General features: G+C 48.5%; 3 long non-coding RNA genes across 5 annotated transcripts; 2 read left to right on the plus strand and 1 right to left on the minus strand.

The window, feature by feature from the left end:
* The first annotated feature begins 1,983 nt into the window (after window positions 1–1,983).
* On the plus strand, window positions 1,984–7,916 carry LOC147645642 (uncharacterized). Its single transcript, XR_015282245.1, has 11 exons — window positions 1,984–2,057; window positions 2,136–2,177; window positions 2,272–2,435; window positions 2,519–2,597; window positions 2,675–3,871; window positions 3,966–4,129; window positions 4,213–4,290; window positions 4,368–5,565; window positions 5,660–5,823; window positions 5,907–5,985; window positions 6,063–7,916. It is a non-coding gene; the product is annotated as an uncharacterized LOC147645642 (long non-coding RNA).
* A 6,154-nt stretch (window positions 7,917–14,070) lies between these two features.
* On the plus strand, window positions 14,071–26,873 carry LOC147645643 (uncharacterized). Of its 3 annotated transcripts, none has more exons than XR_015282250.1 (5): window positions 14,071–14,297; window positions 14,932–15,042; window positions 22,923–23,052; window positions 23,716–24,957; window positions 25,916–26,873. It is a non-coding gene; the product is annotated as an uncharacterized LOC147645643 (long non-coding RNA). The 3 variants fall into 3 exon arrangements; XR_015282251.1 differs by lacking the exon at window positions 14,071–14,297 and adding an exon at window positions 14,808–14,828; XR_015282249.1 differs by having other exon boundaries at window positions 14,071–15,042.
* On the minus strand, window positions 15,036–17,272 carry LOC147645644 (uncharacterized). The gene is made up of 3 exons (XR_015282252.1): window positions 17,113–17,272; window positions 16,719–16,879; window positions 15,036–15,166 (listed from the first exon to the last, which is right to left on the minus strand). It is a non-coding gene; the product is annotated as an uncharacterized LOC147645644 (long non-coding RNA).
* Window positions 26,874–27,967: the final 1,094 nt, after the last annotated feature.

Raw genomic sequence — 27,967 nt, forward strand, 5'->3', positions numbered from 1 at the left:
TCCGCATTCTCTCAGTCCTCGCCGCCGTTCTTGTGGCCCAGAGTTTTGTCTCCCCATTGTGTCCCCTCGTCGGGTGTCTGGTGTGTCACGGGTGTCTGGGTGTAGTTGTCCCGGAGCTGCTCTGCCCTGCTGCCCAGCCTGGCTGTAGGTGTAAAAGGCCAAGTCCCAGGCCCCTGTAATTTGAAATTTGTGATGTAGGGTGTAGTTGGGGTCTAGAACATATCCCTAGATCAACACAAGATGTCCGGAGCTGTGAAGTTACCCTGCAGCGCTTTGACTTTTGTCTCAGCTCTCTTTCAGATGCGGACGGATGAAATCGGTGGCAGAGCGCCCCATCCAGGGTAAGGGGGTTTCCCCGAGAAGGTAAGTCAGTGTTTGTCTTTGCAGGGCAACTGGAACCGGTCCCTGTGTTACAGGTCTCCTCTTTGTCTTTATTTTTAGGAAATAGAGCCATCTAGCAGCAGTCAAGGTGAAGTGGGCAAGGTGAGCGTTGACCGGTGGAGGGAGGCTGTTGTTATCGCTGGGCTCTCAGTTTCAGGTGCGACGCCAAGCGTCCCTCCTTGTTTGCGTGCTTTAGGCGGTCCAGTCGCGTTTCGTCGAGACCCCGTCGCCAGCCGGCCGGCACGCCTGCTTCGCCGCTCCCGTGAGCCCTGCGGAAGCGTCACAGGGACCGCGTGACGGAGCCTTTTCCACGTAAAGGGGCCGTGTGGCTGGCCTTCAGGAAGGGGCCGAGGGCTTCCCGTGAGTTGGGGATGTCGAGAGGAGGAGCGAGGGCCTGTTCAAGTCTCAGCAACGCCACATCACTTTTTCTTCTCTTAACTCAGGCGCGCCCTGCGACGACGCTGCCTGGTCCCAGCGTGGCCGTATCGTGCGGCCTCAGGTCACGGCCGTTCGCAGGAGACCGTGAGTAGCGGAATTGTCAGGTTTTGGCCGACGCCCTGCAAAGATCAGCTGCTGATTTTCTGTTTTATTTTTGGTAGCTGACGGAGAGACGACAGCCTGGCGATGGCAGGAACTTCCCGGATAGCCAGGCAGCCTTCCTTGGCGCTCCGTGTGGATCCTCTCCAGCGGGCATCCGAGAGCTGAGTCAAAGGCTACCACCCGCAGAGGGGATGAAAGCGGGGTGCCGGGTCGGGACTTGTGACCTGGGATAGTTGAGTCAGCTTTGGGGACGGGGAGGTCCAGGCTGTGGCCCCTTAGGCCGCACGGTGGGAGAGCCTCACTTTTGTTCACAGTGCTGAGGTGTGCAGGACAGAGCAGCCTCGGGGCGTGGCGTGTCACTTGTCCGTCGTGCCTTCTGTGTCTTTTGTGCCTCTTGTGTTGTACGTGCCTTGCCCTATCTCTTCTGGGGGCTTACCAGAAACCCCAGCGTCACTTATAGCATCTGCGATCTCTGGGCTCCTCGGCTCGGCTGCTCTCAGAGGCCTTGGAATCGCATCTGTTTCGAAAAGCATCCGATCGGATGTCTTTTAGACGTCTTCTTCCGAGCTGTGTCAACAGCCGTGCGCCGCGAGGATCCATTGTTGCGGCTTAGGACTTGAAGAAACGCAAAGATAGGTAGAGGATTGCGGCCGTAAGATTCTTGGGCCTCCGTCTTGGCGGTTCCTGGAGTTTGTCATTCCGTCAGCATCTTCTTCCTCCCGGGTTCTGTGAGCTTCATCAGCTCGCCTTCATTCTCCCCCGGCTCATCTCGTTCCGCATTCTCTCAGTCCTCGCCGCCGTTCTTGTGGCCCAGAGTTTTGTCTCCCCATTGTGTCCCCTCGTCGGGTGTCTGGTGTGTCACGGGTGTCTGGGTGTAGTTGTCCCGGAGCTGCTCTGCCCTGCTGCCCAGCCTGGCTGTAGGTGTAAAAGGCCAAGTCCCAGGCCCCTGTAATTTGAAATTTGTGATGTAGGGTGTAGTTGGGGTCTAGAACATATCCCTAGATCAACACAAGATGTCCGGAGCTGTGAAGTTACCCTGCAGCGCTTTGACTTTTGTCTCAGCTCTCTTTCAGATGCGGACGGATGAAATCGGTGGCAGAGCGCCCCATCCAGGGTAAGGGGGTTTCCCCGAGAAGGTAAGTCAGTGTTTGTCTTTGCAGGGCAACTGGAACCGGTCCCTGTGTTACAGGTCTCCTCTTTGTCTTTATTTTTAGGAAATAGAGCCATCTAGCAGCAGTCAAGGTGAAGTGGGCAAGGTGAGCGTTGACCGGTGGAGGGAGGCTGTTGTTATCGCTGGGCTCTCAGTTTCAGGTGCGACGCCAAGCGTCCCTCCTTGTTTGCGTGCTTTAGGCGGTCCAGTCGCGTTTCGTCGAGACCCCGTCGCCAGCCGGCCGGCACGCCTGCTTCGCCGCTCCCGTGAGCCCTGCGGAAGCGTCACAGGGACCGCGTGACGGAGCCTTTTCCACGTAAAGGGGCCGTGTGGCTGGCCTTCAGGAAGGGGCCGAGGGCTTCCCGTGAGTTGGGGATGTCGAGAGGAGGAGCGAGGGCCTGTTCAAGTCTCAGCAACGCCACATCACTTTTTCTTCTCTTAACTCAGGCGCGCCCTGCGACGACGCTGCCTGGTCCCGGCGTGGCCGTATCGTGCGGCCTCAGGTCACGGCCGTTCGCAGGAGACCGTGAGTAGCGGAATTGTCAGGTTTTGGCCGACGCCCTGCAAAGATCAGCTGCTGATTTTCTGTTTTATTTTTGGTAGCTGACGGAGAGACGACAGCCTGGCGATGGCAGGAACTTCCCGGATAGCCAGGCAGCCTTCCTTGGCGCTCCGTGTGGATCCTCTCCAGCGGGCATCCGAGAGCTGAGTCAAAGGCTACCACCCGCAGAGGGGATGAAAGCGGGGTGCCGGGTCGGGACTTGTGACCTGGGATAGTTGAGTCAGCTTTGGGGACGGGGAGGTCCAGGCTGTGGCCCCTTAGGCCGCACGGTGGGAGAGCCTCACTTTTGTTCACAGTGCTGAGGTGTGCAGGACAGAGCAGCCTCGGGGCGTGGCGTGTCACTTGTCCGTCGTGCCTTCTGTGTCTTTTGTGCCTCTTGTGTTGTACGTGCCTTGCCCTATCTCTTCTGGGGGCTTACCAGAAACCCCAGCGTCACTTATAGCATCTGCGATCTCTGGGCTCCTCGGCTCGGCTGCTCTCAGAGGCCTTGGAATCGCATCTGTTTCGAAAAGCATCCGATCGGATGTCTTTTAGACGTCTTCTTCCGAGCTGTGTCAACAGCCGTGCGCCGCGAGGATCCATTGTTGCGGCTTAGGACTTGAAGAAACGCAAAGATAGGTAGAGGATTGCGGCCGTAAGATTCTTGGGCCTCCGTCTTGGCGGTTCCTGGAGTTTGTCATTCCGTCAGCATCTTCTTCCTCCCGGGTTCTGTGAGCTTCATCAGCTCGCCTTCATTCTCACCCGGCTCATCTCGTTCCGCATTCTCTCAGTCCTCGCCGCCGTTCTTGTGGCCCAGAGTTTTGTCTCCCCATTGTGTCCCCTCGTCGGGTGTCTGGTGTGTCACGGGTGTCTGGGTGTAGTTGTCCCGGAGCTGCTCTGCCCTGCTGCCCAGCCTGGCTGTAGGTGTAAAAGGCCAAGTCCCAGGCCCCTGTAATTTGAAATTTGTGATGTAGGGTGTAGTTGGGGTCTAGAACATATCCCTAGATCAACACAAGATGTCCGGAGCTGTGAAGTTACCCTGCAGCGCTTTGACTTTTGTCTCAGCTCTCTTTCAGATGCGGACGGATGAAATCGGTGGCAGAGCGCCCCATCCAGGGTAAGGGGGTTTCCCCGAGAAGGTAAGTCAGTGTTTGTCTTTGCAGGGCAACTGGAACCGGTCCCTGTGTTACAGGTCTCCTCTTTGTCTTTATTTTTAGGAAATAGAGCCATCTAGCAGCAGTCAAGGTGAAGTGGGCAAGGTGAGCGTTGACCGGTGGAGGGAGGCTGTTGTTATCGCTGGGCTCTCAGTTTCAGGTGCGACGCCAAGCGTCCCTCCTTGTTTGCGTGCTTTAGGCGGTCCAGTCGCGTTTCGTCGAGACCCCGTCGCCAGCCGGCCGGCACGCCTGCTTCGCCGCTCCCGTGAGCCCTGCGGAAGCGTCACAGGGACCGCGTGACGGAGCCTTTTCCACGTAAAGGGGCCGTGTGGCTGGCCTTCAGGAAGGGGCCGAGGGCTTCCCGTGAGTTGGGGATGTCGAGAGGAGGAGCGAGGGCCTGTTCAAGTCTCAGCAACGCCACATCACTTTTTCTTCTCTTAACTCAGGCGCGCCTGCGACGACGCTGCCTGGTCCCGGCGTGGCCGTATCGTGCGGCCTCAGGTCACGGCCGTTCGCAGGAGACCGTGAGTAGCGGAATTGTCAGGTTTTGGCCGACGCCCTGCAAAGATCAGCTGCTGATTTTCTGTTTTATTTTTGGTAGCTGACGGAGAGACGACAGCCTGGCGATGGCAGGAACTTCCCGGATAGCCAGGCGGCCTTCCTTGGCGCTCCGTGTGGATCCTCTCCAGCGGGCATCCGAGAGCTGAGTCAAAGGCTACCACCCGCAGAGGGGATGAAAGCGGGGTGCCGGGTCGGGACTTGTGACCTGGGATAGTTGAGTCAGCTTTGGGGACGGGGAGGTCCAGGCTGTGGCCCCTTAGGCCGCACGGTGGGAGAGCCTCACTTTTGTTCACAGTGCTGAGGTGTGCAGGACAGAGCAGCCTCGGGGCGTGGCGTGTCACTTGTCCGTCGTGCCTTCTGTGTCTTTTGTGCCTCTTGTTGTTGTACGTGCCTTGCCCTATCTCTTCTGGGGGCTTACCAGAAACCCCAGCGTCACTTATAGAATCTGCGATCTCTGGGCTCCTCGGCTCGGCTGCTCTCAGAGGCCTTGGAATCGCATCTGTTTCGAAAAGCATCCGATCGGATGTCTTTTAGACGTCTTCTTCCGAGCTGTGTCAACAGCCGTGCGCCGCGAGGATCCATTGTTGCGGCTTAGGACTTGAAGAAACGCAAAGATAGGTAGAGGATTGCGGCCGTAAGATTCTTGGGCCTCCGTCTTGGCGGTTCCTGGAGTTTGTCATTCCGTCAGCATCTTCTTCCTCCCGGGTTCTGTGAGCTTCATCAGCTCGCCTTCATTCTCCCCCGGCTCATCTCGTTCCGCATTCTCTCAGTCCTCGCCGCCGTTCTTGTGGCCCAGAGTTTTGTCTCCGAATTGTGTCCCCTCGTCGGGTGTCTGGTGTGTCACGGGTGTCTGGGTGTAGTTGTCCCGGAGCTGCTCTGCCCTGCTGCCCAGCCTGGCTGTAGGTGTAAAAGGCCAAGTCCCAGGCCCCTGTAATTTGAAATTTGTGATGTAGGGTGTAGTTGGGGTCTAGAACATATCCCTAGATCAACACAAGATGTCCGGAGCTGTGAAGTTACCCTGCAGCGCTTTGACTTTTGTCTCAGCTCTCTTTCAGATGCGGACGGATGAAATCGGTGGCAGAGCGCCCCATCCAGGGTAAGGGGGTTTCCCCGAGAAGGTAAGTCAGTGTTTGTCTTTGCAGGGCAACTGGAACCGGTCCCTGTGTTACAGGTCTCCTCTTTGTCTTTATTTTTAGGAAATAGAGCCATCTAGCAGCAGTCAAGGTGAAGTGGGCAAGGTGAGCGTTGACCGGTGGAGGGAGGCTGTTGTTATCGCTGGGCTCTCAGTTTCAGGTGCGACGCCAAGCGTCCCTCCTTGTTTGCGTGCTTTAGGCGGTCCAGTCGCGTTTCGTCGAGACCCCGTCGCCAGCCGGCCGGCACGCCTGCTTCGCCGCTCCCGTGAGCCCTGCGGAAGCGTCACAGGGACCGCGTGACGGAGCCTTTTCCACGTAAAGGGGCCGTGTGGCTGGCCTTCAGGAAGGGGCCGAGGGCTTCCCGTGAGTTGGGGATGTCGGGAGGAGGAGCGAGGGCCTGTTCAAGTCTCAGCAACGCCACATCACTTTTTCTTCTCTTAACTCAGGCGCGCCCTGCGACGACGCTGCCTGGTCCCGGCGTGGCCGTATCGTGCGGCCTCAGGTCACGGCCGTTCGCAGGAGACCGTGAGTAGCGGAATTGTCAGGTTTTGGCCGACGCCCTGCAAAGATCAGCTGCTGATTTTCTGTTTTATTTTTGGTAGCTGACGGAGAGACGACAGCCTGGCGATGGCAGGAACTTCCCGGATAGCCAGGCGGCCTTCCTTGGCGCTCCGTGTGGATCCTCTCGAGCGGGCATCCGAGAGCTGAGTCAAAGGCTACCACCCGCAGAGGGGATGAAAGCGGGGTGCCGGGTCGGGACTTGTGACCTGGGATAGTTGAGTCAGCTTTGGGGACGGGGAGGTCCAGGCTGTGGCCCCTTAGGCCGCACGGTGGGAGAGCCTCACTTTTGTTCACAGTGCTGAGGTGTGCAGGACAGAGCAGCCTCGGGGCGTGGCGTGTCACTTGTCCGTCGTGCCCTCTGTGTCTTTTGTGCCTCTTGTGTTGTACGTGCCTTGCCCTATCTCTTCTGGGGGCTTACCAGAAACCCCAGCGTCACTTATAGCATCTGCGATCTCTGGGCTCCTCAGCTCGGCTGCTCTCAGAGGCCTTGGAATCGCATCTGTTTCGAAAAGCATCCGATCGGATGTCTTTTAGACGTCTTCTTCCGAGCTGTGTCAACAGCCGTGCGCCGCGAGGATCCATTGTTGCGGCTTAGGACTTGAAGAAACGCAAAGATAGGTAGAGGATTGCGGCCGTAAGATTCTTGGGCCTCCGTCTTGGCGGTTCCTGGAGTTTGTCATTCCGTCAGCATCTTCTTCCTCCCGGGTTCTGTGAGCTTCATCAGCTCGCCTTCATTCTCCCCCGGCTCATCTCGTTCCGCATTCTCTCAGTCCTCGCCGCCGTTCTTGTGGCCCAGAGTTTTGTCTCCCCATTGTGTCCCCTCGTCGGGTGTCTGGTGTGTCACGGGTGTCTGGGTGTAGTTGTCCCGGAGCTGCTCTGCCCTGCTGCCCAGCCTGGCTGTAGGTGTAAAAGGCCAAGTCCCAGGCCCCTGTAATTTGAAATTTGTGACATAGGTTTTACTTTGGAATCTACATGCTTTTCCTAGATTGACAGTAGATGTCTGCATTTGTGAAGTTATCCTGCAGCGCTTTGAGTTTTGTCTTAGCTGTCTAAGCATTTTATTATTTGCTGCCCAATGTGGGGTTCAGAAGAGTAAGGAAAACCTATGCTGATTTTGTTGTATTGGTGCTTACTGTGTGCTGGGATAAAGGACTTTGTAATGGTGTTACTTAAGTTCATGTCTCTCAGGGTGGAGGCCTTTATGTTGTTCTAGTCTCTGAGCTTTTTTTGAGGTTTTAATGCCTTTCTTGTCCCTATGTTTATTTTCTTATCCAAAAATAACTCCAATAGTGTCCCTACTACATAACTTTCACAGTAAAAGAGCACAGATTAAAATAGCTGCTAAGCTAAGCTCAGTAATAATGATGGATAAAAGCTTTATAAAAGTACTGAAATTTGTACCAAATAGCTTTAGTTTATTTTTTCTTTGGCCTACCCTACATCCCAATCCCAGTAACATGTTTTAAAAGTGTATTAGTAATTATACCCTGTTTATTAGAGGAGGAGCAAAAAAACCCCACTACACTCTTTTTACTAATAATTCATACCACATCATAAAAGTAAAACAAATCACAAAAAGCTATATAAAACCTAACACAACCCAATCTGCTTAAAAAAACCTCAACAACTTACTAAACTGAAAACCATTCAATGAGCCCTCAGCATTACTAAAAACAACCTAACCAAATTGCTACTTTCTAATTCATAAATAATAATCAATGCTGTATAAAAATAAAGACCTCATTAACAATAAAAAAATTAAACTACTAAAAAATAAGAAATCACTACAAAAATGACCTACCTTTAAAAATCCATCATATAAATATTCATATCCCCAAAAATACAACTAATAAAAAGCACCAAATAAACAGGTACATGCAACTACAAAAAAAAAAGATCGAAAATAAACTGTAATTAACCATACAGGAACAATTTGGTTTTAACTCAATAATCTCATAATACCTTGAATCATCAAAATAAAAATACTATCTCCAAATAAACACAAAACCAAAAAATAAATTTAACCATAAATAATACTTTTCACGTTATCCATAAGTTTAAAACATACTACAATCAAACAAATGAACCCCCTCTAAGAAACAATAATCCAAATAGAAATATAAGAAACCTAACAAATTAGCTACATTACTGTACCCCAAACATACATAAGCACTACATACTCACAATAATAAAAATACATCAATAAATAAATAAAAACCTACCCTATACCTCACACTGCTACTCAAAACATCATCCTTAACCTTAAAAAACAAGCCCTTTAAAAACATAATGCCCCTAAAAAATTAAATCAAACCATAAAACTCATTTCAAAAACAACCTTATCAACACCTCAACTAAAAAACATAATATTCAGTAAATATACCATATCCCCTACCATGCACCAAGTACAAAACAAAAACTAAACCAAAAAACTATTAAAAACCATCTTAAAAACAATAAATAAAAAAGTCTTTCAAATATTAAAAAACATTTAGCAAAAGCCACCTAATTCATTAACACCCCAAACTCCACCAAGCAAACTAACCCTACCCAATCTAAACCCTGACATATCATTAACAAAACCAAAATCCCAGTAACAAATAAAAAAATGTATTTAAAAAAGCAATTAAAATCAATTCCAGGTTAAATAGAAAAAACTCCATAAAATTGTCTTAACTCAAAAACCAAATGACACATCATAAATAATACGAAAAAGTAACACAATATATACCTCAAAAAATATGTACCTCAAAAAAAGTCTAAGCGTTAAATAAAAAATACATATAAGCCTCACTTTTTACTCAATATCTCTACTCTTATCTGTCTATATATATAACTAATTTCCAAAAGAAACAAAACACCCCACACAAGTTATTTTCAAAAACAACACTCATTCACCCACATCTTTCTCCAAACGATATTATCTACAACAAAACAAAAGTCTCCCTTACTTTGAATTAATTTTTAACAAACTAAAAGAAAAAAATTCTCCAAACTATATATATTTTTTCTTTCTTTTAACTGTATTCAAATGTACTCTAAATGAAAAACGCAAACACCAAAAACTCACACATCCAGCCCTCGGGGGTCTGGGCCTCAACACTTTGCAACACCAAACAAACTGATATATGACTGAAGAAACAAAACTACACCTACCAACAAGAACTTTCTAAATTGACCATCTCTTCAAACATCAACTAATTTTATTATTTATTATTCATTTGTTTATAATTATAAATACTTTACTCATTAAATAAACATTTTTTTTCAATTTTCCCCCAAAGAAATCTTTTCCCAAACAAATTAAACAAAATAAAAAAAACTCTTAAATTTTCTTTATTAAAAACCCCCTTCAAAACTTTTCTCCCAAATTTACCCTAAACCAGGAAAAATATTGTGCATTATACATATATCAATGTAGTATATAAATATAAATTTGATAAAAATAGACATTGAAAAAATATTTGATTACCATTTCAGGTAAAGGGGCTGTTTGGTGTTTATTTGGTTAGAGGTAGAGCTTTTAAATAAATAATATAGAAATTAAAATGTACAAATCTATAATAAATACATTAAGAGATCGATATAAAAAAGCAATATACGTAATATAAACTTAGACATGTAGATTAATATTCAATATGAATAAGATATGTATAGATGTTATATATGCTTATATGTTATGTATGCTTCTTCACCCCCTACTGCAAGGTCACCTATGACAGCAACACCCCTCCATGTTCACCAAAATCATATTGCCAATATTTCCAATAAATAGTACATACATCACGGCAGACATGTAAATCCACCACACCGCATCAGCACATGCACACTGCTGTACCATCCACTAACCAACCCACACAGCCCTCCAAATAAACCACACCACCCAGGCCCACCAAAACACGTGTGGCACAGCATCCGGAAACCACACAAATGTACAGCACCGCGTTTGGCCAGAAATGCATGAGCATAACCATTTTTAACCACAAATAAATGCACATCACCATATTCAACCCAAAATGCATCTGCAGACCACCATATCGAACCCGAAATGCACATGAACCACCATAGTTACCTAAAAATAAATGCAAAGCACCAAATGTGAACCAGAAAAACACAACCACCACCATTCCACTGCTGCTGGAATGGAGTGGCCCTCTCAGGAGGATCCCGGTTGCTTCAGGGCTTTGCGTCCACAAAGGAAAGGCATGCAGAAGGCAACACCATCACCCCAGCCCTGTAGTCCGGACCTAGAAAGGCTTCCAATAAAGCAAGGTGCTGCTGTCCCCGGCAGTTGGAGTTGTTCTCTGCCTTCTTTGGGGGTGAGGAGCAAAGGCTGAGGGGGATGGGATGGAGACTGGGGGGCTCCCATGTCCCTTGGGGCACGCCGAGGTCCCTGCCAGAGGGAGGGACACACTGCGCTGGAGTAGCAAGGTGAGCGGGGAATGGGGAGGGCTGGTGCTGGGTACCCTTGCCCAGAGGGGACCCCGAGCTGCCAGGAAATTCCCTGGGAGGGCTGGGTGCAGAATCCAAAAACCTGTGGAGTTGTTCTGGTTTTTACGGTAGGTATTGGCAAGGGACAGGAATTGACCTCTCCAAATCCCCTTGGAAAGGAACCCCCTCTCTGTGCACTCCGTCGTTAGGGTTTTGTTATGTCAGGAACGGCTTAGGGTTAAGAAAGTGGGTTTTGTCTTTCCACCTCTTACTTCCCTGTAAAATGGGAGTGTATAAAACACATGTGTGCATCCCTGAGGTATTAAAATGCACCGAGAGAAATTTCTGTGCCTAAGGTCCATAGAGACGAGCGCGTTCTGCACTCGAGGTTGAGTAGGGATTTATATTTTTGTCATTCTGACCTGTTAGCTGAAAGAATTGGGAGAGTTTCCAAGAGAAAGAAATGCAAATTTCAAAAAGCAGATTATTAAAAAGAGAAATAAATGTATACATAAATAAATATAGGGAAGCTCAATAGATCTATATATATAGAGAGAAAGAGATAAAAAGAAATAAGTACAAGTAATCCAAATCGAGACAAGTAGATTAATAATCAGTATAAAAACTATATGGATAGATGCTAATATAATATATTTTAATATCTGTTATGTATTATATCTATGTGTATAAATAAAGAAGATCAATATGATGGAAATAGATATTAAAAAGAGTTAAATGAAGGGACTTTTGGTTTTTTATTTGGTTAGAGGCTTAGAGGCAGGGCATTTAAATGAATAATATAGAAATGAAAATATACACATCTATAATAAAGAAATGTATATAGGGTGATAGATTGGGAGATATATAGATAGAGAAAGAGATAGATAGAGAAAGAGATAGATAGGGAGATAGATAGATAGATAGATAGAGAGAGAGATATATAGCCATAAAAAAGAAATAAACACAAATTATCTATATCTAGACAAGCTGGTTAATATTCAATATGAAAATATACGGATAGATGGTAATGTATTTTAATATCTGTTGTGCATTATATCTCTGTGTGTATAAATAAAGAAAATCAATATTATAGAAATAGATATTATAAATCTTTCAATCAAGGGAATTACTGGTTTTTATTTGGTTACAGGCACGGCATTTAAATGAATAATATAGAAATGAAAATATACACATCTATAATAAAGAAATGAATATAGGGAGATAGATAGATAGATAGATAGATAGATAGATAGATAGATAGATAGATAGATAGAGCCATAAAAAAGAAATAAATACCAGTAATCCAAATCTGGACAAGTAAATTAATAATCAGTATGAAAGCTATACAGATAGATGGTAATGTACTTTAATATCTGTTATGCATTATATCTGTGTGTATAAATATAGAAGATCAATATTATAGAAATAGGCATTAAAAACATTTAAAACAAGGGTTTAATTGTTTTTTATTTGGTTAGAGGCTGAGATGCAGGGCTTTTAAATGATTAATATAGAAATGAAAATATACACATCTATAATAAAGTTATAAATATAGGGAGCTATATATATATAAATTGAAATAAAAACAAATAAATACAAGTAATCTAAAACTAGACAAGTAGATTAATATTCATTATGAAACATATATGGATAGACGTTAATATATTTTTATATTGATTATGCATTATATCTATGTGTATAAATATAGATCAATATGATAGAAATAAATATTAAATACAATTAAATGAAGGGGTATTTTGTTTCTTATTTGGTTAGCGGCAGGGCTTGCTAAGTTTCGATGGGGGGGTTTTTTGGGGAGTTCCTTGGAGAGGAGTTTTTGGAAGGGGGTTGCACACGTGGTTTCTTGCCTCGCTTCTCTGCACGTGCAGGGGCGCCCCCCCGCCCACCCCGGGCTGAGCTGTGCGGCAGTGCTGCCGCCTTGTGGGCACAGAGCGGTACTGCAGCTGTTCTCCTAGCCAGGTGGGGCCGGGCGGGGCCGAGCCCAGCCGAAGCGTGCGGGCCCGAGCCGAGCCGAAGCGGGCTGGAAAGAGCCGAACCGAAGCGGGCTGGAAAGAGCCGAACCAAGCGGAGCCGCGTCGGGACCCCCCCCCGCAGGAGCCGGCCGGGAGGACCCCAGCAGAGGCGTTGACTCCAATGCCTGCCGCCGCAGGCGGGGCCGCCACCCAGCTACGGAGCCGCTGAGCCCCGCTGCCATCATTCTCGCCCCGGGAAAGGCGGCGGAAAATTGGGCGGAGTGTTCGGAGTCGGTCTGCGTCGGCAGGTTTTTCGTTCAGGCAAGTAAGTTAGACAGACGTGCTGAGAGCAGCGGGGCCCTTAATTGTGCCATAACAAAGATGGCCGCTCAGCCAGAAGTGGCTTCAGCCACAACAAAGATGGTGGCGAGGAAGGGCGGAAGTGATGTCATGACACACACAAGATGGCTGCCCGGTCATGGCTGTCTTGACCTTCCAAAGATGGCGGCCAAAAAGGCGGGAAAATGGAAGGACCCCGGGCAGTGGGTGCATGCTTTCGACTGCCTGACAAACACCCCGGCGCCGACGCTGCTCCGGCACAATTTTCCGTGGCTTTTCCGGCCGTGCGGACACGGGCTGTGTGCTTGGCAGTGCCTGGGCCAGGCGCGAGCCGGTCGGGCGCCGAGAGGCAGCGGTGAAGACGCCTCTCTCTGCCGGGGTCCTTGCCGCGGCCATGTTCTGGGGCTTATGGCACTCGCGACAACCCGTACGTTGCTGCCACTCCTCTCGCTCCGTTCTCTCCCCCACGGCCCGGGGAAATGGCGGAAACCCCAAAGGCATAGGGACCGAACGGTCGCTCCCCGGCCCTGGGACCAAAGCAGCCCGAGGAGGCGGCTGGTCTGTGTGCCGGAACAGTGAGAGCGGCGGGTGGGGCGGGGGCAGGTTATCAACCGAGTATATACCTGTAAGTATAAAGATGATCAAAATAGATATTAAAAAATATTGAAGATAAAGGGGCTGCTTGGTTTTTATTTAGTTAGAGGCAGGGCTTTTAAATAAATAAGAAAAATACAAATAAATAAAATATTGAAAGAATGAATATATAAAGGTATAGAGAAATATATATATATATAGACGTATATATATATGTAGGCGTAAAAATAAGTAACAGAAATATATACATACATATTGATTTATAATCTATAATATGTTTTCTGTACGTATAGATGGTAATATGATATCTTTTAGGATATGTTGTGTGTTATGTATATCAACAAGGTATATAAATATGATAAAAATTATATATTAAAATATTTTTAAATACTGATTAATATAAAGGGACTGTTTGGTTTTTATTAGGTTAGCTTCGGGGCTTTTAAATAAATACTACAAAAATAAAAACATAGAAATGTATATTAAATATATAAAGATATCGACATATGTGCAAACAGAAAAGTAAAGATATATAAGTAATGCCAATATATACAGATTTATATTTAATATATATTATTTATATTTATTTAATATATGTATTATATATATAATAAATATATATCATTAAAATGTATATAATATATTTAATATATAATAACATACGTATACACATTAACATAATATATTTTGATACTTTATATATTGCGTGTCATATATAAATGAATATAGTATATAAATTTAAACATGTGTGGTGGAAATAGATGTTAATTTGGTTTTTTTAAATTTTCATTGTTTTGGTATGTTTCTCGGAGGCAATCCTCCCCTTGCAGCTGCTGACAGCTCTTAAAACCTGTGTGCTTCGTGGTGTCTATTGCCCAGCTGGCAACGATTCCCTTGTGTTTGGTGCATTAAGTCACACCCAGCTGTGTGGGATGGCAGGTGAGCACATTGCCCTACCCTTTTAGCTTTTCTGGCTCAGGCACAACTTCCTTTCCTTTTGGATATGGAAAACAGGGAAGAGAGGGTAGTGTGACATTAGCACTAATTTCTAGCAGATTTTTAACTGCCCCTGATGCTCGTTCATCTTTGCAGTGTGGGTTTTCATGCTGACAAATCCTCTGCTTTGCCTTCTGCTCACAGTCAGCTGGGCCCTTTATTGAACAGATTTATCTGCTACAAGGCTACGCAGAAGGATGGAAAGGAGGAACACAGGGGGAAAAAAAATAGATTCAAGGCTGTGCATTGATCATCTGATGTACTCTAGAGACAAACGTGGCTATCAGAGGTAACATGGAGCAGCCCTTCTGGCCTTTTCAGTTGTATTCAGAGAGATGTTTGCCTTCTGTGAATATCTGGGTGCTTGGAGTTCACTCTGATTTCAACAAGCCCATCAATAATAAAACATTGTATTGATAGAACAAGATCTACTTCTGTGAAGTTGTGGTTCCACAGAAAAGCGGCATAAAGAAGGTAGCTGGTTTATTTGTATGATATGTAGCTTTTTTAGGATGTTTTGTTCTTTATATGGCATTAATTCCAAATACAAGCCTGTGAACTTTGTGTTCCCCTTTAGAGGCTGGTTCTGGGGTAACGAGGAAACGCAAGGCCTAAACACCTGTGGCTTGTCTGTCCAAGGATCTGCCTCAGTTGTGGCTCCCATCCTTCTGAAGAACTCTTCAGCACAGTGAGTTACCTTCTATAACTATTCATTGTTGTATTGTTGTTGTGAGACCTCATTGCTGGGTGAGAGGACCAGGGGAAATGAAAGGCTGTATGCCACTGTTACTTCATCACTGAATTCTTGCACTCTGTTAAAATCAAAACAAAAGGGATTTACACTGTCAGAAACACTTAACTGTAAGTTAAGGTAAAGGTCACAGTGCTAAAACGTAAGAGCAGATAGCGTTGAGCTCCTTTGTCTTCCTTCTCCGGCAGCTTTTGTGACTCCTGCCTCCAAGGTATCATCAGATATCCCCTGGATCTTGCAGTGGAAGAGATGCTGAACCACCAGCTGTTCCATATTCTACACCATGTGTCTTTTTACCATGCTCCTCTGAGAAGCATCTCTCCCGTCTCTGTTTCTTTGCAGACAAAAAGGGAGAAAGTGGGATTGCCTTTGTTCTTTTGCGTGTTAATAAAAAGGCCGCTTGTGGCTGTGTGCAGTGGCAACTGCATCACAGAATCTTAGAGGTGATTATTCACAGGTTAAGGAAATAATTCCTTTTTTTTGTCACTGCTGCACTGAATTTCATAGGCGTGTCTGTGGCTTGATGCCTAAGATATTTAAAGCAGGTTTTATTCTTACAGGGGTTTTGCACACTAAAGTGTCTGCCCAGGTTTTGTTTCCAAAAGTGAGGTATAGTGCTGGGTGTTTAATTTGGTATGTTACTTGTTCTGTTGTGTAAATAACTGCAGCTCCCTCCCTGTGCCTGTGTATTGCAGGGGCAAGCGAGCGCTGGTTATAAAGGTGGCGATAATTAGGAAGAAGCTGTTTAAGCTTGGATAAATGTTTAGAAATCATTGATTAGATATTGCTGTGTAAAATGCTTGCTTGCGGTGAGCGACTTCTCCAGGGTCAAGCTGTTCAGGTATAAGCAATTTATTATAAGGGTAAAGAGAGGGGAGACCTGTGTCCACCACCAGCCTCGGCATCCACGTGGTCCAGGGGAGGGGGGAGAGCAGGGGAGGAGAGGTTGGAAAAGGGGAGGGAGGGAGTAAGAGCAACAGAGGGAGAGCGGGGGAAACCAGGGAGGCTTAGGAGAGGGGGGAGACAAGAGAGGGGTAAGAGGGGAAAAACCAAGAGGGTAAGAGTAAGAGAGGGAAAGAGTGGAAGAGGTAAGAGAGGGGGAGAGGGGAGCTGAGAGAGGAGTAAAGGGGTAAGAGAGAAGAGCCAAGAGGTATGAGAGAGGTTAAGAGAGAGAGGTTCAAGAGTGAAAAGCTAAGAGAGCAAAGTTCTTGTCACAATCCAATGTATCTTTTTCTACAGTGAATATTCTAATTCCCAGTATCCAATCACTATGAGATACACCCACTAAAGACTTTACATACAGTGTTGCATTTGAGGCTCTACAGGCTTTACAAGTTCTTTCCTTGCTTCTTGGCCTTTGGGCTTTCTGTCAGCAGAAGGGCATTGTTTTATCAGCAGGGATTTTCCTTTAGCTGGCTAGGCTATTGTTCTCTGGTCATATAGTAACCAGTACTCTGTATCTTATGACTCAAAGCAGGCTTTCATTTCTACTTCGATTCTAGCCTTCTTTTTTCAGAATGTTCTGCTAAACAATAACATTCATAAGGTTTCTCTGTTTCACCCTCCCCAACAGGCTGCGAGTTGTGCTGTGCTCTGATAATTCCATACTCAACCTGTTCCTCATTTCTTAAAGGTTCACTTCAGCCTTGAATCAGCAGGTCCCTAGGTCCTGCTTCCACAGGATCATCTGGGCCCAGCACCAGAGAAAAGGACTCGTGCCACTCCCGGTCTTCGTTGGACACGATCTCCACCTTAAACATGATGTGGGCCACACCTGACAACAGTTCAGAGACACGGGGGTTACTGTGCGAGTCAGAGCCTCAGCCACCACGTCACCAGCTCGGCTCCTTTCGGCTCTGCTGGCAGCAAGGGCAGAGTTTGCAGGGAGGGGAAGAAGCAAAGACGTGACCGAGAACATTCAGTCAGCATCTCAGTCCCCCCTGCCCCGAGAGGAGGCAGATCCCTCTGAGCTCCCAAGGCCCCCTCCCATCCCTTCTCCTCCCTGACCTTCTTCCCTCCCTCCTGCACCACGAAGAGGGGGCTGGTGCCGTCGGAGACGGTGAGGGTGAAGCGGTCCCTGAGCGCGCTGCCGCCGCCGTGCCTGCAGCTGCCGCGCTTCTGGTAGATGTGATGTCATCCCTGGTGAAGGTGGTGGCCTGCAGAGGACGCTGCCCGCGGCCGCTGCGCTTCATCAGCCCGTGCCGGGGCGGCTGCACCGCCCCGAACATCAGGGACTCCACCTGTGCCCGGACATGGAGGGGCAAAGCTGGGGACACGACCTCAGGACACTGCCCTTCCAGCTCAGGAGGCCCGGACAGGGATTCTGGCCAGGTAGATCCACTGCGTTGGTGTTCCCAACACAAGGGTTAGCACAGAATATTCCTGGTTCTCTCTGAGCCCCGCCCTGTCCTTGTCCCTCTCCCAAGGGGTTTTGTTTTGTAGGTGTCTCCCTATAAAACAAGGCACATCCCACCGAATTCCTGCTTCAGCTGGTCTGAGACAGCTCCCACCCACCCCTGTGCCTGCTCCACGAACACAAGAGCAGCCCCCAGTCCTGCAGCCATTCCGGGCAGTGTGTCCCTTGCCACTTCTGTCAGGGCAAAAACCTTTGGGGCAGGATTTTGGGTCAGGCAGCCAGATCTCTCGCTGCAGGGGAAACAGCAGTGAGATAGAGCCAGTGTTCGACAGCTCAGCCTCTGGCCAGACCCAGGAAGAAGAGGAAGTGCCATTTCCATCCATGCTGAGCATAAATTCAGCATTAAGTCTTTAAACACAAGCCCAGATGTGCAGCACAAGAGGGGAGCAAGGAGGCTGGGGGTGGTCCTGCCTTACCTCTGTGTCAGCATCTGTCGCTTTGAGCTCAAACTCCATGATGGTTTTTCTCACCCCTTCCTGAACTGTCATCCCAAAGATTTGCACGATTGGCAAGGAGTCATCCACGGGGTTTATGGTGATGTCAAATGTCTGGCTCACCTGGGACAGGAAGAAAAGCTTCCCTTGCCGAATTCAGCCTTCCAAGAGTGTGACTTCACCGCAAGAGCACAGCGATCCCCAGTTTGGGTCTCTTCATTTCAGCCTTGTCTGAGCTGCTAAGCCCAGATCACTTCTTTATCCCTCCCCACTCATTAATTCTCCCTCTTTCTGTGATATTTACGGACATCCACTTTCCCTCCCTCTCTCACTCAGTTTTGCCCCTCTCCCTCTATGTGCAGCTAGACTTCTTCTCTTTCAGAAAGCAGGAAAAAGGCATTTCTCCAGGGGCTGGCTGTCGTCACTACGCTGTCAGTGCACTGGATCAAAGCTGAGCTCCAGCAACAGTTGGCAAGCAGCTGAAAACCAGGCACCCAGCTCTTGGTGAGCCCACAGGGCAGGTGGCTCCCTGTTCCCTGCACAGGTCTTCCTCCCTCCCTGACCTGAGCGATGTGGGAAATCCCACAGCAGGAGAAGGAGGAACAGCCACATCTGCCCACTCAGGCAAAAGTCAGGCTGGGACTGACCTCGTTTGTCCCATCAGACACAGAAAAGGTGAAGGCATCCGTGTGCTTTTCCTCCTCACTGGTGTGGACGTACTGGATGCTGCCAGAGGCCAAGTCTGCCTGGCTGAAGGAACTAATTCTTGTCCCTGGAAAACGAACAACAGGGAGGAAATGTGCAGCAGAAAGAGCAAGGCCGGGAAAAACTACGGGAAGCAGGACATATTTAGGCATGAGGACTCGGTTTTGGCTGGTTCTGATCCAAGTCAGGCTGCCCCGTGAACCCTCAGCTGAGCCAGGGATTTAGCTGGCACAGAGCCTCCTAAAATTTCCTTCTCAAAAAGAAGTCCAGGCTTCTTTTCATCTCCTCCTGTTGGGAGTGGGCCTCCTGGGGCAGAGAAGCTGGGAGAAAAACTGTCCATGTAACACTTGGATTGTCGCTGCTGGGCAGGACTAAGCCAACCGTGGCATCACTGGGGATGAACCGAAGGCCTCCTGGCCTCACAGCAGTTTTCCAAAATGCCTTCCAAGGATCTCTTCTCTCTGCCCTTCCTTATACCCCTGCATTTAGTACCCAGTCCCATTTTCAGCACTGATTTATAGTGACATCTTTACAGCCCATTAGGTGTGACACAGCCACAGAAAGGTACCTGACAAGCATTTTAAAAAACACTTGAGCATTTTTAAATCTCTTTGCTGCGTTCAACAGTTTTTACTGCTGCTATCAACCAACATCCTGACAAGAAGTTTGACACCAATATATCACACTAAATGGCTGCTGACAAGTGCTGGCCACACTACAGAAGACACCAGGATCTGATTTAAATAAATGAGCCACAATGCAACGATCAGCTAATATTTCCTCAGAGCTCATCAGCTGGAAAGGTTTGGGTTCTCTTTTGAACACTTCAGTACTCTCTCCTTAGGCTTAGGTCATTTGAATCATTACAGCTACTTCTCAGTCTGTGACTCGGTAGCCTTATTGGTTCCTCACAGACATGAAAAAGCAGAGAAATCAGAATCATCATCAGATTTTAAATAACAGGAGGAATAAAGCCCTTAATTCAAGTCTCCCAAGTACAAGATTCGCTGGTTAGTTTGCAATTTAGACAAAGATACTGCAAGTTTTTAATTTACTCTCACAGCAGGGAGTAGTTTGCTTATTATAACTCATTCACTATTCCTGCCCTTTCAACATGTTTTTGTGAGAAGATGAGGCAAACCACACACCCAAACTGAGCTGTACAGGGACCATCTGCATCTTGAAAACACAGAGCAGATATTTCCGCTTTCATCTCACGTTAACGAGAAATCTAAAGCTAAGAAGAAATACAACCTTAGATGAATATAATAAAATCAGAAGAGCGTATTTTATGACACCACAGATCAAGATTAATTCATCAGGGAGAGGCAGCTCACTCACCCAGTCAGCAGAATAAAAGCAGGGTGGAGCTGCTCCCATTCCAAGGCAAGAGCCTGCAAGGCCCATCCTTTGGGGACTCGTCTTTTGTGTGAAGGCACATTGTCTAGCAGAGGAAGAGGTTGGTACCTGGTGGAGCAGGGCCAAGATTCCATTTTCCCCAGGCAGCTCCCCCTGCATGCTGTAGCGCTCGCCAGGGCTGGGAGAGGAGGGGGAGTGTGTTCAGCACTGCTGCTGGAACGGAGTGGCCCTCTCAGGAGGATCCTGGTTGCTTCAGGGACTTGCTTTTCCACTGGTTTGTGTCCACAAAGCAAAGGCATGCAGAAGGCAGCACCATCACCCCAGCCCTGCAGTCAGGAGTCCATCAGCTTTCCCCACAGTGAACGTGGTTAAGGTCTCCTTAACTAAAGGAAAACTCAGCACCACTACAGATGTACAGAACAGCAATTTATCCACTCCGACACACTTTTCCCATTATGTGTCCAGAAGACTCCAAGTACCGACTTTACATGTCCAGAAGCGTGGCCAAAGCCACTCATACAGAGCAACACCAAGTTCTCACGGTGTACCAAGAGAAACAAAGATTTAATAATATTATTTCTTAGACAACTGCTGGGGATGAAGTCAAATGTAAAGAAAAAATGGAAATGTAAAAAATCATGGATGTTAGTGCACACGGATAGAGAGTTTCTGCTTTTGAGCTCCGCAGATGTTTTTTTCTTTCCTCTTTTCCTTCTTGTGTGAGCTGCCTGTGAGTCAGTTATGTTATGTTGAGCTCTTGTGGGCACAGAGCGGTACTGCCGCTGTGCCCCGACCGGGGTCCTGCCCCGCTCCGCTGGGTGACGGGGGGGAGGCGGCAGCGGGAGGTACAGCAGTTTCGCAGCTGCCAAGCCTGGGGAGGGAGTGAGCGGAGCGGGTAAATAGCAGGGAGGGGTGAAATAGCGTTAAGTGTGTAAAGTGACACGGCTGGGAGCAGGGACACTGCGCTAAAAGGAGCGGCGGCCGTGCAGGCCGGCGGCTAAGAATAGCAGCAGTGGCGGGCGGCAGATCAGTTTCAGCTTCACGGACGGACTGCGGGGAGAAGGACGGTGAGCAGCGGACCCGCAGGAGGAGAGGGGCGGGCACTTAGGTATTTTGCTAAGGTGTTTACCTCGGCCAGCACCTAACTGGGCAGTCCAAGTCCCCACAGAAGAGGAACTGCTGCGAGGGAAGAGGCGCTCAGAGCCCGCAGCGAGCTGTGCACGCCCTCCCCACGGCCGCTCCCTGCTCCGCGCTGCCATCGCAGCTTTGCGAGCTGGCACCACATCCGAGCCAGCTGGCGGCTACGCCCCTCCCCGCCCCCTGCCCCGAGTGCCGCTGGGGCGCTCCGATAGAGGCTCTGCGGGGGCCTTTTAGGCGGGACCAGGGCAATAGAGAGGGCCGGAGAAGGGGACGGGAGTCTGGCGAGCGGGGCCCAGGGCGAGCGTGGACCCTGCGAGCACCCCTGGCTCAGCCTAACTGAGCACCTCGCGCTCCCATGGGCCGCAGCCTCAAACCTTCCGCTAATCCCGGTGGATTGGTTCTAGGTTATGGTTCTAGGTCAGGGTTCTAGGTCAGGGTTCTAGGTTATGGTTCTAGGTCAGGGTTCTAGGTTAGGGTTCTAGGTCAGGGTTCTAGGTGGCCAATCACAGCCGCCCTTTGAATCCAGGCGCGGTCCCGCCAAGCTCAGCCCGCTCAGTCGTGGCCCGTTCCCGCTCCCCCGTTTTGCTGGGGTGCCGCTCCGGCCGCTGTCGCTTTGGGAGCCGGTGCAGCCGAGCTGCTGCAGCCCCGAGAGGTGCTGCTGGGTCCCAGGAAGCGTGGGCGGGGGCTCCCCGTTCAGGTCCCGGCCGTAACTTCGCCCAAAGAAACGGGGAGAAGGTGGGGAGCGGGCGGGATCACGGGAGCGGGGCCTGAGGGGACAGCGGGGGGTCGCGGAGGCGAGCGCGGCGGGAACGGGTGGGCTGGGATTGGCGGGCCCGGCGCTGCCTCAGGCTGTGATTGGCTGGGCTGGCCGGCCGTGGGCTATAAATAGCGTGAGCTGGAGGGGTGCGGGCCTTAGTTCGGCGGCGAGCGGTGGAGAGGCGGCGGCGGAGAGGCGGCGGCGGGCGGCGGCGTGAGCGGTCCAGGGAGCACCGGTGCGCAGGACAGGAGCACTGCGCTCACTGAACTGGGGAGCGCCGGTGAGGTCGGGCGCCATGCCCGTGTCTGCTGGGGCCAGAATCTGGGGGCCGGCGGTGTCCTGGGGCGGCGGGGCTGGTCGTGGCCAATTCTTTCTGCCACGTCCTGGGCTTTTCGGGCGGCCGGAGGCGGGTGCGGGATCTGGAGTGGCACAGGGAGACGAGCTGTTGTTTCTGCGGGACAGAGAGGAGCTGTTTTGTAGTTTCTGGATTGAAGATAATGTTTAAAATATCGAGAATAAAGCTGGGTTTTTTCGTTTTTATTATTTTAGTTTGATTTTGTTTAAAATAATAACGATTTTCTTTATTACATTGCTTTATTTTGCTCGTTTTATTAAAATAATAAAATTATTATTAATTATAATTACTTTTAACAAGATATTTTGTTATCCTTATATGTATTAGTTTAACGAAGTATTAATAAATAATGATTAAATATTATCTACTATTATTAAATACTATTTGTTAATCATTATCTAATTAAATATTTTTTATTTATTAGATTGTTATTATTTACTAATTATAATTTAATACTATTAAATATTACTTATCATTAATTATTTAATTAAATATTTATTATTTATCCGTTAGCTAATACTTATTAATTTTTATTTATTGATTATTAATTAAATATTAATTAAATATTATTTATTAATTATTAAGTAAATATTGATTAATTATTTATTAGCTCGTTATTATTTATTATTAAATTATTAATTCAAACTCTAGGTGATTTCCAGGAGCAAAAAAAAGGTGATAGTCAAGGTGCTTGTGAACTGGTGTTAAAAGACAAATTCTTCATTGTCAATCCAGCTACCATCCTTGTTCAGTTAAACTCTGCAACAGATCTCCCACAAAGGTAATTTTCTGCTTCTCTGGCTTAATTCTATTCATCTTTTAGAGAGTAATTAGCACTGCTTGGTGTTCTTTTAAGCCCAACTAATTGCACCTTGTTTTAGGAGAGAAAGTTAATGCCTCTCCATGTAGGTTAGTGCAGCAATTTATGATGAGAGCTGGGACCAGGCAGAGGTGTCGACCAGGGGCACCATTGCTGCTGCTGCTGCTGCTGCTGCTGCCGCCGCCACCAGAAGCATGGTGCTTGCTCCATTGCAAAGGTTTCCCAGTTTTAATTTGAGCTGTTTTCTGGATGCTGTGGCTAGCAGCAGTGAGCCCACATTGCCAGCGGCTGCCTCTGCTACTCAGCAATGGTCAGAGGGTTGCAGGACAGACTTGATTGCGCCTGGAAGTGTGTGGCAGCAGAAGGATGCCCACAGCCCACCATGGTCACATGGTTATAGAGTCATAGGGGATGGTGACAGGGCCACCACCTGCCACACAGTCAGAGGGGCGCAGCCAGGACCAGCTCTAGTGCCACCAGGGAGGCAGAAGGGGCTGGATGTGGCTGTGAGGCAGTGGTGTGACCCTTACAGGGAAGTCCTCCTCTGGGATAGTCACTTTGTAGTGATATCTGTAGGTCAAGACTCCTGCTACAGTAGCATTTACCAAATTGTTCTTTGCTCAGTTGTGTCCTGCTGTTGCTGCTTCTGAAGGATCATGGAATCACACAATGGTTTGAGTTGGAAGTGACTTTAAAGCTCATCTCATTCCACCCTTGCCATGAGGAGGGACACCTTCACTAGACCAGGTTGCTTCGTCCTGGCCTTGAACACTTCTAGGGATGGAGCACTTCCACGATGGCTTTTTGACTTCCTTTCCCTGCAATGGCAAATGCCTTTGCTGGGGTTCCTCTGCTGAAATCACACCCTGACCAAATGTAACACCAACAAAAATCTGGACTTGTGCCAGACTGCCATCATCAGAGCTCAGCCAGCAAACAGTGCTCAGCAAAAGGCAACTAGACATTGTGTTTGGAGGCCTCATTTATGGAGCTGCTGATGAGGCATCAGTGACTTTGATAATGTCAAGGACTAGAAAGCAAATGCTTCCACGATAAATCTTGTCTACTTTGAAAGTAGGTTATACTTCGAAAGCGCTTTAGTTCTTAGGAATTTAATATTTCTATGTCAATTGTAAGACAAGTAATTGGATGGGGAGAAGGTTGTTACCGGAACCTGAGATCAAAGGCAGGATTTGAAATGATGTGCAGGTGGGTGTCTTTGTTCACTGCAAATGTGACTCTGGAGGTTTTGCAGGCACCACTTGTGTTTGAAATCATGGAAGCACATATTCTGAGGTGGAAGGGATCTGCATGGATCAACTCCTGGCCCTGCACAGAACACCAAAATCCACCCTGTGCCTGAGAGCATTGTCCAGATGCTTCTTGAGCTCTAGCAGCCTTGGGGCCATGACCATTCCCTGGGGACCCTGTTCAAGTGCTCAACCACCTGCTGTGGGAATACCCTTTACCTAATATCCAGGCTAAACCTCTCTGCAGGCATGGCAGAGAAGACCACTGTCCCAGCACCTGCCATGCCCAGGGTACTCATCCACAGACTGGTGTGTCCATGGAGGGAGGGGCTCCGGACCTGGGCTTAATCCTCCCTGGGAGGAATGCTTTCCCTTCCATGAGAGTGGGTTGTTTTAATCGCACTAAGCAGTTTATATTGAGGTTATCGAAAACTCTTTCTGCCCATGCTGGGAGATACTTGGGTTGTTTCTAGAAAAAACTCTGCCTCCTCCTGCCCTCACTCACCCCTTCCTCTCTAGGGAAGGAGTTTCCCACATCCCATATGCAACATTTCCCTGATCTGTCCCTTTCCAAATTGCAAGCTGCACAACTGTGAGCTGGCATCAAGACTCTGAGGTAAGCACAAACTGCCTGAATCCGAGCCCTCCCTGTGGGGCCGCAACCCCAGAGCCCCTGGACATGTAGCATAGCTGCAACACCATGGCTGTGGATTTCCCTGAAAGGATGAAGCAGCACGGTGGAAGTCCCGGGGCACTGTCTGAGGAATTGCCCTCCCTGTGCTGTGCTCTCACCTGGGGACAGCAAGAATTGTACAGCCCTGTCCCAGAGCTCTATGCCCAGCCTGCCTGAGCAGTGAGCAAAATGGGATCAGTTTAATTATAATTTGATATTCCAGCCTTAAACTTTCTGTAAACCAGTGGCTGCTGGACAGGTGAGCTGGACTCCTGTGCCTAATGTAGATTGATAGCAGATCAGCTTTTCTGTTTCAATTTGCTTATGACCTAGAGAATTAGCAGAGAGGATCTGTTATCCTGCCAGTGCACTAATGGCTTTGGCAAGAGAAGAGCTCCCGAGGGAAGCAGCGGTATTTGCTAACCTTTCCGCAATTTGCTTTACATAATAACACACTCCTCCAAACGTCCACAGCGTGACTGGCCATTCCCCTTCTCCTGCACGTGCCTTGATACTTCACTTTTTAAATTTCACAACTAGTGCACAGTAAGAAAAGGTGCTGAATGCCTCATGTCATTCATCTTCCCTCTCCCTTCAGAGGCTATTCTTAGCCATGCCATCGGTTTAGCAATTCAGAGGGAAGTACTTTTCCTTTTCAAGGTCTCTAAAGATTTCCTATTTCTCTATGTCCAGCTAGAAAAGAAAAACAATCTGAATCTGCCTGCCAATCTGCCCTTCAGCTCACTGGTTTTCTCCAAAATGTCTTGCAAGGCTGGGAGCATAGCAGAAACCCTCTCTGGGGGCACTTCTAAAGGCAGTAGGACAACTGAGCACACAGTGTGCTGAGGATCAGGCAGGACACTCCAATGACACACCATCCTAATGAGCGTCTGAAAATTAGTTTTTCAGGAACAGGCAATGGGAGTGGAAGCAGGAGCCCAAAAGGGGGAATGAAATTGCTAGTGGTGAACCAGAGAAAATGCAAGTTAATTCTCCTTCTCCACATACCATTGTGGAGTGGGAATTGCAGCCTGTCTACTGAGAAGCAGAGATCAGCACATCTCCTTTGCTTGGAAATGGCTTTGCCTAATATCCCAGTGCCCACGGACTGAGCTCAGTGCCCTGTGAGGAGGCACATGCTGCAGGAGGTAGCTGCTTGGACCCTGTGGCTGTGGGATCTTCTGCCCCAAGCACTGTCAGACTCATTCGTGGAAGGGGCACAGCTGATAGGCCTTTCTCAGAGCTGGTCCATGGCCAGCATTTCTCCAGGGATGCAGCAGTCACAGCTGTGCCTCACCCAGGTAGGACAAAACAATGGAAAACTGATCAACTAACTAAATTAATTAACTAATTAAAATTAACTGAGTACACATGCACCAGCCCAGTCTCCTTCTCTTCCCACTCGCAAGCAACTCTCCCCCACATGCAGTACTCAGGGGTGGGAGCTATACAACTGGGGATGATAAATGCAGTTAGTCCAAGCTGCCACCATCACTTCATGTGACAGGTATCTTCAGACACTGTTCTCAGCCCTATAGTCTCCCTGCACACCCACCACCCACCATGCCCTCCCCAGGAATCACATAATTCCTCACCCTGACAGCCCAGTCCAAGTGCCAGCAGCTGCAGCTATTGTTGTTACATGCTGCCATTTATGAGTGTTTTTATTTCAGATTATTACGATTTTTTATTTTATTTTATTTAGATTATTTTATTCAGATAATTATATTAATTATTCAGATTATTATTATTATTCAGATTCTTGACGTTAAAAGCCCACAATTAAGATAATTAAAACAAAGACATTTGCCTTGTAATCAGCATATATTTCAATAAGAGGTTTTAATTTACAGGTGAAAGTTCTGAGCTTATTATTTAAATAATGTTATCTATATTGACAACATGCTATATAGATCTGATTGTTTAGGGTGTTTATGATACTCCTTTATTTTTAAATCCTTTTTCAATTTGATGAACACACATCAAACCTCCAGGACATGAGAGAGAGTAGCTCCTCAGGGAAGCCAGGCAGACCTGTGTTAGTGGTTGCTGGGATTGCCATGGGGAGGCACTATACAGAGTCACAGCTTGGTCGAGGCACTGCATTGATTCTGGAATCATGCAGTACAGAACTGGAAGGTATCCACAAGAATCACTGAGTTTAACTCCTGGCCCTGCACAGGACAATTCCCAAAATCCCACCATCTGCTTGAGAGCATTTTCCAAATGCTTCTTTGACTTCGGGTCGGCTCGGGTAGGGTCGGCTCGGGTCGCCTCGGGTAGACAGCCGAGTAGCCCCGGCTCGGGTAGACAGCCGAGTAGCCCCGGCTCGGGTAGACAGCCGAGTAGCCCCGGCTCGGGTAGACAGCCGAGTAGGCCCGGCTCGGGTAGAGAGCCGAGTAGCCCAGGCTCGGGTAGAGAGCCGAGTAGCCCCGGCTCGGGTAGACAGCCGAGTAGCCCCGGCTCGGGTAGAGAGCCGAGTAGGCCCGGCTCGGGTAGAGAGCCGAGTAGGCCCGGCTCGGGTAGAGAGCCGAGTAGGCCCGGCTCGGGTAGACAGCCGAGTAGGCCCGGCTCGGGTAGAGAGCCGAGTAGCCCCGGCTCGGGTAGAGAGCCGAGTAGCCCCGGCTCGGGTAGAGAGCCGAGTAGCCCCGGCTCGGGTAGAGAGCCGAGTAGCCCCGGCTCGGGTAGACAGCCGAGTAGCCCCGGCTCGGGTAGAGAGCCGAGTAGGCACGGCTCGGGTAGACAGCCGAGTAGGCACGGCTCGGGTAGACAGCCGAGTAGGCACGGCTCGGGTAGAGAGCCGAGTAGGCACGGCTCGGGTAGACAGCCGAGTAGCCCCGGCTCGGGTAGAGACCCGAGTAGGCACGGCTCGGGTAGAGTCGGGTCGGCTCTGGTCTGCTCGGCCCCGCCCGGCCCCGCACGGGCCCGCGTTCCCGCTCTGCCCCCGGTACAG

The sequence above is a fragment of the Cyanistes caeruleus genome, unplaced genomic scaffold (assembly GCF_971803275.1).
Source record: "Cyanistes caeruleus unplaced genomic scaffold, bCyaCae1.hap1.1 HAP1_SCAFFOLD_205, whole genome shotgun sequence".
Lineage (NCBI taxonomy): Eukaryota > Metazoa > Chordata > Aves > Passeriformes > Paridae > Cyanistes > Cyanistes caeruleus.